The sequence below is a fragment of the Mercenaria mercenaria genome, unplaced genomic scaffold (genome assembly GCF_021730395.1).
Source record: "Mercenaria mercenaria strain notata unplaced genomic scaffold, MADL_Memer_1 contig_4849, whole genome shotgun sequence".
NCBI classification, from domain to species: Eukaryota; Metazoa; Mollusca; class Bivalvia; order Venerida; family Veneridae; genus Mercenaria; species Mercenaria mercenaria.
The window spans coordinates 36501-48877 of NW_026463110.1; the positions used below are offsets into that span (position 1 = coordinate 36501).

Here is a 12377-nt window from a genome sequence, read left to right on the forward strand (position 1 = left end):
AAATTTTGTGTAATTTATGGTATTTCCTCAAGCTCAAGTAGAGACAAATTTCAAAGAAGCGGCCTTTATCCAAAATGTTTGCAGAGAATTCATTTTACCATTATTATTTTATGAAAGAAACATCAGACTATTGGTAAACAATTATAAAACTTAAAATAAAACAGTCAATATTATTTTTTTCTAGGGTACCTCAAGTAAAGGGATTTAATGAGCCAGAATTCTAACTCCAACATTGAAAAGTTAAGGTCGAATCCTATGGGTCTGTTCTGAATTTTGCTCACTTCATTCAAAAATACCCTTGGGGCAGAAGTAAAACCTACCTACATTTCTTCCACAAAATGTAATCTAAAGAATGAAGGCAAAAAAGAGAACTTTTACCGCATGTAACTCAATATTTTTGAAGATGTCTAACTCTACCCCTTCTGTTTCAGAGGTAAATTTACTTTGAACAGGAAGAAATCGCTTATCAAATGAATTCTTTCCACTTTTGTACAATGAGTCAATAACAAGTATTGAAAGAAGTAAAAAGTTACTAGAAAAAAAAAAGAAGGAAAAGGGGGAAAATTTTGGTCCCAGTGGGGCTTGAACCTACGCCCCCTGAAAATTGCAGTCAGAGTAGGTTTATGGTAGGAACTGAATACTCTTGAAAAAGGAGGTACTCTGTTATGGGCCTAATACCTTAAATAACATTTTGTGACTGTATAAGTTCATTGATAATTATATTAGAACTACGTAGTTATAACATTGTGTTTATGAGTGAAAAAATATAAAAGATTTATAACATTTACTTATTATTTTGTTTTCATTTAAAAGTGCGTTGACTTATTTCATTGTCAATAAAAATGTTATTTCAGCACTTATAGTATTATAAAGACTTCAAGATAGTCTAGAGTTGTCTTAATAGGACTTTTTTTCTTTTCATTGAACTAATAAAGTCAATGATTGTAGTGTAATGGCTAGGAGTCACACAAAACCTGTCCAATCTTCAGTAGCCTGAGGGTCACATCCGTGAATTATCTAACTTTTTAAAGTTTAACTACTAATCTGAGGGAAGTTGAAAAATGTGTCTGCAATGTTTTCCTGTATTATCCTATATAAACTCAATATACACTGTGATCAGGGGAGAGCAACCCAGGTGACGGGCTAGGGACATAGTCGCCCCGCGCTCAGGAGCTGAAACTCAAAAAGCATTGTAAAAAGCTAGGCTGAAATACGTTTATAACTAAGAAATTGTATTAACAGAGTTGTGAACAGAACTATTTTAAAAGGCTAATCGAACATTAATTATATCTTTTGAATTCGACTGAACAGTATAAGTAACTGCGCATTGCTCTTCGTAGAAAAAATGTTAAAAATGTCATAATGGTGTTGTGTTTTAAAGACAAACGGTAGGTGCACCACCATACCACTAGACTACGTTACAACTCGACTGAACATTATAAGTAACTGTGCATTGCTCTTCGTAGAAAATAAAAATGTTAGAACTGTCATAATGGTGTTGTGTTTTAAAGACAAACTTCAGGTGCACCATCAGGCCACTAGAATACGTTACATGGTGTCGGTTATCCCGAATATTTAATGTCTGAGCGCAAAAGGACACTCTTGTCAAATTGTAATTACCGTTTTCCAGGATTGAACATTTAACCCGTGCAGATCCAGGTGTACGACAAAATTGGCAACAAACTCGAATGCAAAAAGACACGCGGTGACTTAAGTTGAACTCTTTAGATGAGTCCAACTTTCCTTCGCAGAATACAGCTGTAATTGTGCACCATTATTTATTCAAATTTCATAGTCTAACCTCCTTTTGATGTGTGCCGCCGGCATAATAAAAATCCGACAGTAATGTAGTTTGTTCCTTTTTATTGAATTAAAATTCTAGCAACGTGGTTCAATGCATTCTCAAGACCTCCTGCAAAAGAAGCAATGATTCAAGCAAGCTCAATTTGTCGACACAAAAAGTTGAACAATAACGATCTTAAACAGTTTTGATCGTTTTTGGCCGATACTTAATGCATTAAGCTAAAACTTATTTCATACTGTATCTCATACAGTCCCCGCCCATTACCAAACTGGACCAAATCTTGTCTGGAGCACCAAAATATATATTTAGAATTTGTTTTGCATCTTCTTAGTCGCCCCCTTAAAAGTTAGGCTCTTGGTGCTCTGACTTCAAACAAGTTGTTGAGTACATTGGTGTTATTATTCCTTAGATTTACCTGAGTTTTATGTTTTACATACATGTAATTAATCTAGTACTTTTGCGCTAATGTTAGAGCCTTTCTCAGCGGGGATTTTATTTACATGGTGTTGTTTAACTTGTTGAAAATGGGGTAAGTGCGAGGTTGGCATGCCCTAAACGCGTTTTTAAACCCACAGTTTCCTTCATATAGGTTACTGACCGTTCCAAGGCGGTGCACATATTTTCAAATGGTTTTTTGTCTGTCTTGAATTGTCTGTTGCGTATGTTTGTTGTAAGCGTTTTTACCTCCTCCTCACTTCCCCTTTTGCCTCCCTCCTACTTTGTGTTTGTTTTCGTGGCTATATAGACGAATCGTTGGCAATTCAATGTGTACTGTTTATTGAACCAACATCCCAGTAATATATCGACATAGTTCAAAGCATCCTCAAGTGTCCGGTCTCATAGATGTTTGTAAATTACAGAGGTAACAAAGATTCTATCACATTTTACGACACATTAAAAGGTAACAAATACGTCAAGCATTAATTGTTAAACTGATTTTACAGTCGACGATAGCCTAAATAGATCCAATTATGGTGCGAAACAAAGATATCTATGTATATCTCTGGCATATTGAAAATCGGACCGAAATGCAATATGAACTGCTTTTTAACAAGCAATCCAGCTATATATCGTATAACAGCAGTTTCTGTAGTTACTGTTGTTGTTATGGCAAAAATAGCAGTAGTTTCTGTTATAATTTTCAACGATTATAGCAGAGACACTGCTGTTCCTACTGTAACAATCGTAAATATAGCTTAGTGGTAGAGCGCCCGCTTCGAATGCGGGAGGCCGTTGGTTCGATAATCCATGCTGTACTAAAGACATAGCAAAACGAAACAAGTAGCTTCCATGCTTGGCGCTCAGCCATTAAAAAGGAAAATTGACATTTGTTCCCTCATACTGTCCCTCGTGAGGATTAATTCTATCAGGAATGAAGTGTGGAGAGTAAAATTAAGCAATTTGCATACACATATTCTGATAATTAATAAAGGTTTCGTTCTTACCATACACATATTTTGCAGTTACTCCTTGGAGTGAACGAAGTCCTCATTTTAGAATTCATCTGACTAGGTATTACTTTTTTTTTTAACGGTTTGCGATATGAGAAACGAAAATCAAATAAACACAAACAAGCTTTTTTTCTCAGTTGGGACAAAGAGAAAAAACGTCGTAAAGAAGACAGATTGAAATAAAAAAGATATTCATATTTCAAGATTTTAGATCCCCCACAAGTCTTTGTTTTCGAAATAGATTTATAATCTTTCATTCTGCCCAAGGCATCAGGAAGACAACAAATCTATCATTCATTTTGACAAAGGACTGTAGTCAGACATAAGAGACGTCTCTATAGCTAAATAAAAAATTCGAATATACGAAAGAATGTTTTCGTTATATAAAAACAGAAGGTTTCACTCAAATTTTAGGAACAACTGATAACTCATGCAAACGCTTGAAAATCCTGAGTTGTGCAAACATTCAAAATGATTTTGGACAATTTTTGGCATTTTGCGGAAGAGGTCACTCGTTATCTTACTTACGTGTGCTAGTTTCCACCAGGCCCGGTTTTCTGCTATTCCAGTGCTGTCGTGGGGAGTGGAAGGCTGTGTCGTCAAATGTGTGGTGCGGCAAATATGAAAATATCGACAGATAAGTTACTTTATTTTAATTCGTTCATTTGTCTCTTATTCCTGTCCTGTATTATGGTTTGTCTTCATTCTCTTGCAAAGCAGCTTTTAGCTTGTAGACAAAACAGAAGCAAAATTATTGCATAATTTAGTTGAAACAGTTCTTACACTAACCAAATGCAGATGGTTATGTGTATTTTCATTAAACAAACATTATTCAAATACTTTAAGATGGTGTTTACAACTATATAGTAGATATGTGAGAGAAAAAAAGATATTAATACTTGTACCACATGGGTTAGGTATGTAAGTCATAAGCGTTCTTACTCTTAGTTTGATGGTAGGTGTGTAACACATAAACGATGTTTTTGCTTGTTTGATAGTAGGTATGTAACACATAAACGATGTTTTTGCTTGTCTGACAGTAGGTATGTAACACATAAACGATGTTTAACATGCCCCATGGTTGGTATGTAAGACATAATAGAGGATTTTATTTGTATGATAGTAGGTATATAAGTCATGAACGATATTATTACGTGTATAATGTATGTATGTAAGTCACGAACGATGTTATTTCTTATATGATAGTAGGTATGCAGGTCATAAATGATGTAAAGTCGCCGTATGACCTAAATAGTGTCGTTGTGACACTTGTTTTATTACTTTCATGATTGTTGTAGGATCCTTATCTATTTCAGGGTGTCTTGTGTTTGTCATTTTTATAAACATCGGTAGAACAGACGAGTGTTAAATAAACAAATTAAATAACCAAGTCATTTTAAACTTTGATCTTTAACGAAAATCAGGAATAGTTACGCCCCCGGAGTACGACAGAGTAACTAGACCATCCGTCTGTCCGCCTGTCCTGTCCGCTTGTCCGATCAATAACTCAAGAACACCAGCTCAATAACCACAGACTTCCTAGGCATGATGGTTGCAACCGGCAGATATTTTCTTTTGATTCTGAGGTCGGTAGGTCAAAGGTCAAGGTCATGCTGATCAACAGATCTGTTTCTGGTTGATAACTGTGATAAGAGTGCGTCATCCTTAAAGAAATATTAGAAGCATATTACTGGCAACAGAAATCTTCTTGCATCAATAACATGCATTTAAGGAATGCATAAAATGATTATTACGAGAAGTGTAACTAATGAGAAACTTATTATTAAGGCGTAAGAAATGTTTGTTTACGGTATCCCGACCTTCCCTAACTTTCTGGCCCTACCCTAAATGATTTTATGGCCTTGGAATTTTTTTTTCAACTTATGCTTTATACATGGCCAGTGATGTTAGAAATCAATTTGCTGATGCTTTTAAGACATTTTCCCCTTATTTGTTTTTTTTTTTTCTGACAAAAAAAAATTCTGAAGTCTCTATTAATAAAAAATAAATCCCATAAAAATGTTTTTTCCGACCTACCTATCCTAACTATTATTAGCATGTTACCGGAAACAAAGATTTTTTAAAGCCTGAACCATCACGAAAGTTTTTTTTTTTTTTTTTTTTTTTTTTTTAAAGAAAATATGACTATGAAAACCAAATGAGTACTCTAAACTATTGTTTAAGAAACGGTGTTTCGTTTTTAGAATCTATTATCGTACAATTATTTCAGATGGGCCTGACTGTTACACCTGCACCAATGCTACCCACATCTCCGAATGCAAGTCTACAACAACATGCAATGCGGGCGAGGTATTCATCAATGCAGGCTCTCGTTTTTAAGAATGTCATTTGAAATTAACAGGGCATTCAACGGTGGTCCTACGCGTGCCTTAATTGTAAAATTAATTCTTCGTCGTTCCAGATTTTGTTATTTCATATTTGCTACTCTGATCATATTCAAACACCAAACGGATATTTACATTCGTTCGGATGTCGGCTGGATAAGGTAACTTCTAATGTTGCTTGTAAATTATAAGCTATTGTAGTGGAGTATATGGTCAAGTTTCACTCATTACAAAACATGAGGTTTAAACGTACATGTCATCATATTAATTTAATATTTTTACAGATAAGAAGTTTGTACTTATTATAAGTGAATCTAAAAAAGTAATTAGGACATAGTAATGATATGGCTATAATCTTGCATATATACGGAATTATCCAATAACTTCATTCGGCTAGACAAATATGCTGATTTCTTTACAGTTAAATTACCTATATTTCATTTTAAAATTATTATGTCAAAATTCCTTTTTAAAATTCTGCTTTCGTTAGTGTTTAAATAATTAAATATGGTAAGACTAAAACAAAAACTGAAATTTTGTCAGATAATCATATTTTGATTTATAAAACAACTGTTCTGTGTGAATGCGCTTCCGCCGGTGTGTGGTTGGATCGCTGACTTCCTGACTCCATTGCGAAAGTACCTAGCTCGGTAACTCAGCTGTCTTTAGTATTGTGTAAGACAGCTAAATAGTTCGCTTGTGGACGATCTGGGGTTCTACCAAGATTCATTTTCATGCCAGAAAGAGAAATGCCGAAGACAGCGCCCAGTGTCTTCCTAAACCATGGAAGTGTTAAGTAGTCATTCATGACCAAAAACAATCCAACAAACAAAATGTCTTTCAGGAATGTAAAACCATTGTTGCGAAGGGTAACAATGTTAGGTCTGGGTCTCTTCTTGGCAGGTCTGCAATGACAGGACCTTGTTTTGAATGTTGTAATGAACAGCATTGTAACAGACAACTTTGTATGCATTCATGTAAGATGATCTGGTTCACACATTTTAAAGACCTTTTAAACTCTAAGGATATAACATATTACCACTCGGCTAATCAAATTTTAAATGTTAAGTCGAAATAAAGACGTGTGGTAACATAACTATGTACGAACCTTTCTTGTTAGAAAGCATCAATATTGTCATCTTGTTGTAAAAGTAACAGCTGAACGTCAGTTTCTACAAGCAAGTGATCATCCAGTTTATGTATTTGGTATTTGATTTTAATTTACATATATGTGTCCCGCCATGACATTTTTATCCCAAATGACACAAGCCTCGATTTCGGTAAAATGACGTTGAAGTTGACGTCACTATAATTAGATATTTGTTTTAAAGCAACAGCCATTAGTGTTAAAATCAATAATATCGGATCAAGATTTTTAAGTTTAAACCACAGACACTTGGGGCTCGGACCTCCACACACCCCATTCTCCTCCGCCCCTGGTTAAGGTTAGCAAATATATTTTAGCATTTTACCATGTATTAAACATATGTGACGATCATAAAACGCATTTTATAACATTTCAGCGTGTTTTTTAAAAAATGTATTTTTACCATCAATGCTCTCAATATTACAAGATATGAAACATCTCACGAACACTAGGGAAACAATAGCCAGTTAAACGTTTAAATGAACCCCTGCCAATGAATCACTGGTATCAATCGTCAGATCTGTTACCATTATGTCAAATGACACCGGTCCCGACAACTGTCATTTGTATTCCGACGAGAAATCAATAAATAATATAAATCAATCTATCAAAGTTCTATGGAACACATCCTTGCGAATAGATCCCTGCTTTGAACTGCGCATATCGTTGCCGGGTACCAAAATTGATACCGTTTCGACTGCATTATACCTGATTATCGCTTCAGCACGTGTTACACGAGGTTTGTTTACATAAAGAAGTGATGATCTGGTTTAACATAGCCGTAAGAGTAACAATTTTGGTTCCCGGTTTATGACATGCGCTACACAAATCGAGGGTCCAGCGCAAGCAAGTGTTCCCATTGTTCGTGCGATGATTCATATCTTGTAATATTGAGAGCATTGATGGTAAAAATACATTTTTTAAAAACACGCTGAAATGTTACAAAATGCGTTTATGATCGTCACCTATGCTCAATACATGGTAAAATGCTAAAATATATTGGCTAAACTTAACCAGGGGCGGAGGAGAATGGGGTGTGTGGAGGTCCGAACCCCAAGTGTCTGTGGTTTAAACGTTTCAATATTTAGTTGTCGCACTAGTAGTGAAATATCACGAATAGTGAGTGAATTAGCGAATTGTTTCCCTTTGAAATCTACACGCCATTAAACGGTGTATACATGTATGAAACTGGGTCAGAGAAAACATGCAGTTATTGCTCTGAATATACGCGGATATTTAAAGTGCATTGCGGATTTATTGATTGTTATGGTAAGTGTTTAATTTCATTTTGAATTTATTCGTAATTTAAGTAAAACATGAATAGACAGACCGCTTCGTTTGTTGACGTAACGATACAACTTGGCAGCGAAAAATGGCCGTGTTGACATTTCGATTCGACTGTCTGCTGTCAAGTACTTTTAATATTTTTTCTGTATATTTGTAAATTTTCATGATGGCAGAATATACTTGTAGCCAAGACAGTCAGGAATCTACTAAATTAAGTACATTCTGTATGAAATTTTCTGTCTAGAAATTGTAAAAAAACATGAATAATTTTTTTTAAACTTTCACAGATGTGAACTGGTGAATAATTACATGGTCATTATGCACATACAGTAGAATCTATGACAATTGGAAAAGAAAAGTACAATAACACAGGAAAAGTGGTGTTTTAAACTGTCACTTTTTGTTGTAATACAATAAAAACTAGATTCTATTTTTTTCATTCTCACTACTGCCAGTACTGGTAGACAGCATGCTGGTAGGCTACTAAATAAATGAAAAATTCTTTGTTTATACTTTTCAGGACAACCACCCGGAAGTAAGAGATATAAAGGATCACTGCAGTTTTGACTATGCTGAACAAGTATTTACACAAATTATGCTCAGCAAGTGGAGGTGCTGTGAATTCTCATGCAGGTATAAGATTTTAAAGTTATTGGTTACATTCATATCAGTGTCAGTATCCTCAAATGCATTTTTTTCAATATCAATTTTAACTATGAAATTCCATATACCACTAAATTAAATTCTACAGTCTTCAAAAAAAAAATCATGACTCTATGAAAAAAAGCTACAGGTCTACTACAGTACACATTTTACATTGGAATTTACAGTGACACCTTAAAACAGAAATTTGGTTAAGTGAAATTATTTATAGGAAGTTGTGTTTTGTTAATACTTGATCATGTTGATTTTACTAATTTCTTTGGGAGTTTTTTTTTCACTGAACTTTTTGTAAATCCCAGAAATGGGATTGAAAATACTGCATTGCTTTATAATAAAGATGCTATATAATAAGCACTGTAAATTGGTATTCAATTAAATTTAGATAAATGCAAATTATTGTGAAGAATTATCTATAAGAAATGATGGACTGTTTTGGTCAGTGTTTATTCACTACATTTTTGATGAGAACTTTAATACATTTCTTATAAACTTTTCTTGTTTTTAGGGCTCTCAGATTGTCTACCTAGTGTATGAAAAGCACAGTACTACTGTTGGAAGAGGAGCAAACAGTGTGGTATCTATGGTCCCCCATCACTTCAAGCATCATGGCTATGGAGAAAAGAATGTTTCATTACATATGGACAATTATAGTGGACAAGATAAGAAAAGTGTTGTAATAAGGTAAGAATTCCCATTAAATAAAGGAATATTTATTAAGCACACAGAATTTAATGATGAAATATTTAATTTCACAGTGTAATTATACACTTCAGTTTGGAAAGTCACTTGTTTCCATTTTATAATTATATTATATAATGTGTATATTTTTATGTAAATGAAACATCATATCTCCACTGATAAACATTGATTTACAATTTGAATATTGCATACTTACACAACATATTGTATTAAAAAAATCAACTGAGTAGCTGGCATTTAATTGTTTTAGATATGGTGCCTGCTTTTTAATTTTGTCTTTTGACAGTTCCTGTGATACGCAGGCTCCATAACCTCAGATCCCCTTCCTAAATTCCAGTTTGTTTATTTCTGCTCATTGTTTTCTCGTTTGGGGCAAACCCTTTACTTTATCTGGGGACCAAACGCCGCTTTTCATAGAATTACACGCCTCAAAACGTGTATCATTGAAGGTTCCATTTTAACCGCCGTTTGAATACATCTGCGGATGTCTCTAAATTGTTTTTTGTACTTAAAACATGTGCACATGTTGAGTTCTGCTCAACCCGGAGCTAGAGGGCGTGGCGGTAGCATGCATTTCCACTACCGTCCATGAACAGGCTCAATCAAACCGAGCCTGCAACATTTTCATTTTTGTCGTGTTGAGCGACCTGTGAACATTTCACTTTTCTCTATTTTAATAAAGTGATGCTATGTTATATTCGAAGGACTACACTTTTGCTACTTAAAAGTTTTTGTCTAAGAATCCATTGTTTAAATATACCCTTATTTTAGTTATGGAATGTGGCTTGTTATGATCAGATGGGTCTACATGATGACTTGGAGTACAACCTGATGGAGGCCGGGCATACAGAATTCAGTCCTGAACATGTTTAGGTATATTTGGCTTGAGCCTCTTTAAGCAATTATGTTTTTAGCAATAATCAAGTATTAATAAAACTTGCTGCAGAGGTCATGTCTGTAAAGAGGCCACTTGCATTAAGATACCACATTTTCTGTTCCTTTTTGTGCAAGCCAGTTCAACAGAAATAACAATTGTAATACAATAACTGTTAACCAGGTTAAAGAACTATTTGTTAAAATGAGACCAAAATCATGGCCCTTACTTGATGTAGAATATGTGCGATAGTTGAAAGTTTGCATGAAAAGAGGTTGTCATTACTGTAATAAAATTCTAAAATATAACTTAATGTAATTAAATGTGGGCTGTCTTATGGGCAGCTGTTTTTCAGGATTGCAAAAAAAAGGTTATTTGTGTTCTTTGTCTTAAATATTTGATACATTTATCATTACAGAATATCTTCTGCATGACCTGGTATAGTATTCTTGAAGGATTATAACTTCAACACAGAGACGGAGATTAATATTTTAGGCAGCGGGTTGGCATGACAGGCAAATTCTCCAACCGTATTACCATTCCTGAGCTGGATGCCAGTCGACAGTGGTACCTGTATAATGAAAAAGTGCCCCTTTGCGGCAACAGCAATGTATGCTCAAAACCAGCAGTGCTAAAGTCATTAAATTGAAAACTCAATCATTTAAAACGAAGAATGAATGGAAAAAAGTGTTTAACATTTAAAGTAATACAGAGAAAGAGCACAGCTCAATTGGTATTGTATTGATCGAAAACTAAAAACTATTAATTAAAGAGATCTTGACTACATATCTCTTCTGATCAAAGTTGTATTATAGTATATTCTCGATATCTTAAATCAAAGTCAAGTTGCTTCCCTTTAACTGTCATTACCAGAACGGCAAATTGTACCACATGAAGAATCTTCTATCATTATAACAAATTTATTTTAAGCAATAATAACATGTAAGCACTTTAACTTATTTAATAAGTTAATACTGATGTAAGAATTAAAAGATTAATAAAACGGACAATTATGTTAAACTTTCGACGTTGTCACTGGCGGCGTTTAATAATATGAAAACGAGATACATAAAGACAGTGTATGATTCATTTTCAGGTGTATGATTTACTTTTTCAGTTATAACACAAAAACTTCAAACATCTCATAAAGTGTATACTTTTTAGGAGTTATTGTTTTATTTATTTTATCCGGTAAAGAAAATGGTTAACAGAGATGATATAATTATTTAAATTTTATTTACTTCCCTTTAACTGTTTCACGACAGGAACGACAAGTATTCTTATATCAGTATAACAGATTTATATAACATGTCATTAGCTGCAAGTTATCACTGTTGTCAAGCCGAGCTACAGTCCGTACCGCACTACTTATATAGCTGTTACGGCAACACGTCTTCAGCTGCGAGTTCGCTGTTGGCTACAATTCGCTCTCTCTCGAGGGAGACATTTCTGGAATACGTTGCGTCTATCTGCTAACCAGTTCAGCTTTTCGATGCAGAAAGGGTACTTATAAGTAAATGGTTTTGCTCGACCTGCGTCTTACTCATATGTCGTAGTTTGCCTGAAATTGAAATGAATGTATGAAAATAACACACTCGGGATCGGATGTCAAATTCAACCATAATATATAAATCAAAGAGTTTGAGTTTTCCGCAAGTTTGTGTACATAACCGTCACTCTAACTGACATATTGAAACATTCCACATACCTATGAGCAGAATGGTGTACGGTTAAATTAAGGAGAAGCGGAATTTCGAAAATTTGACGAAGACAGGGTTCAGGTAAGGGAATTAGTATAGGTAAGATTAAATGAATTGTCTTACCTTCTTACTGACAACATTGTAATATATTTTCGCTGACACGATTATGTTCGGCCGATAAAGGGAAAACAAAAAGTATAAACACAGCATTTTTTTTCAGAAATGTTCATACATACATAACAAGTACTTTTATTAGTAGTTTTTATATTTGTATTGATGGTGTCCAATATGAGGTGAATAAAAATTCTTTTGTTTAAAGTTTAAAGAACTACAAACAATTCATTAGAATCATTTTTCATCAATTACTTGATTTTATCTTTATGAAGCGTTCAGATAAAGTTTGGAAA

General features: G+C 34.2%; 1 long non-coding RNA gene across 1 annotated transcript; it reads left to right on the forward strand.

Moving 5' to 3' along the window:
* Positions 1 to 7913: 7913 nt before the first annotated feature.
* LOC128554224 (uncharacterized) lies at positions 7914 to 12051 on the forward strand. The gene is made up of 5 exons (XR_008369557.1): positions 7914 to 8016; positions 8555 to 8667; positions 9203 to 9378; positions 10168 to 10269; positions 10689 to 12051. It is a non-coding gene; the product is annotated as an uncharacterized LOC128554224 (long non-coding RNA).
* The last annotated feature ends 326 nt before the right edge of the window (positions 12052 to 12377 follow it).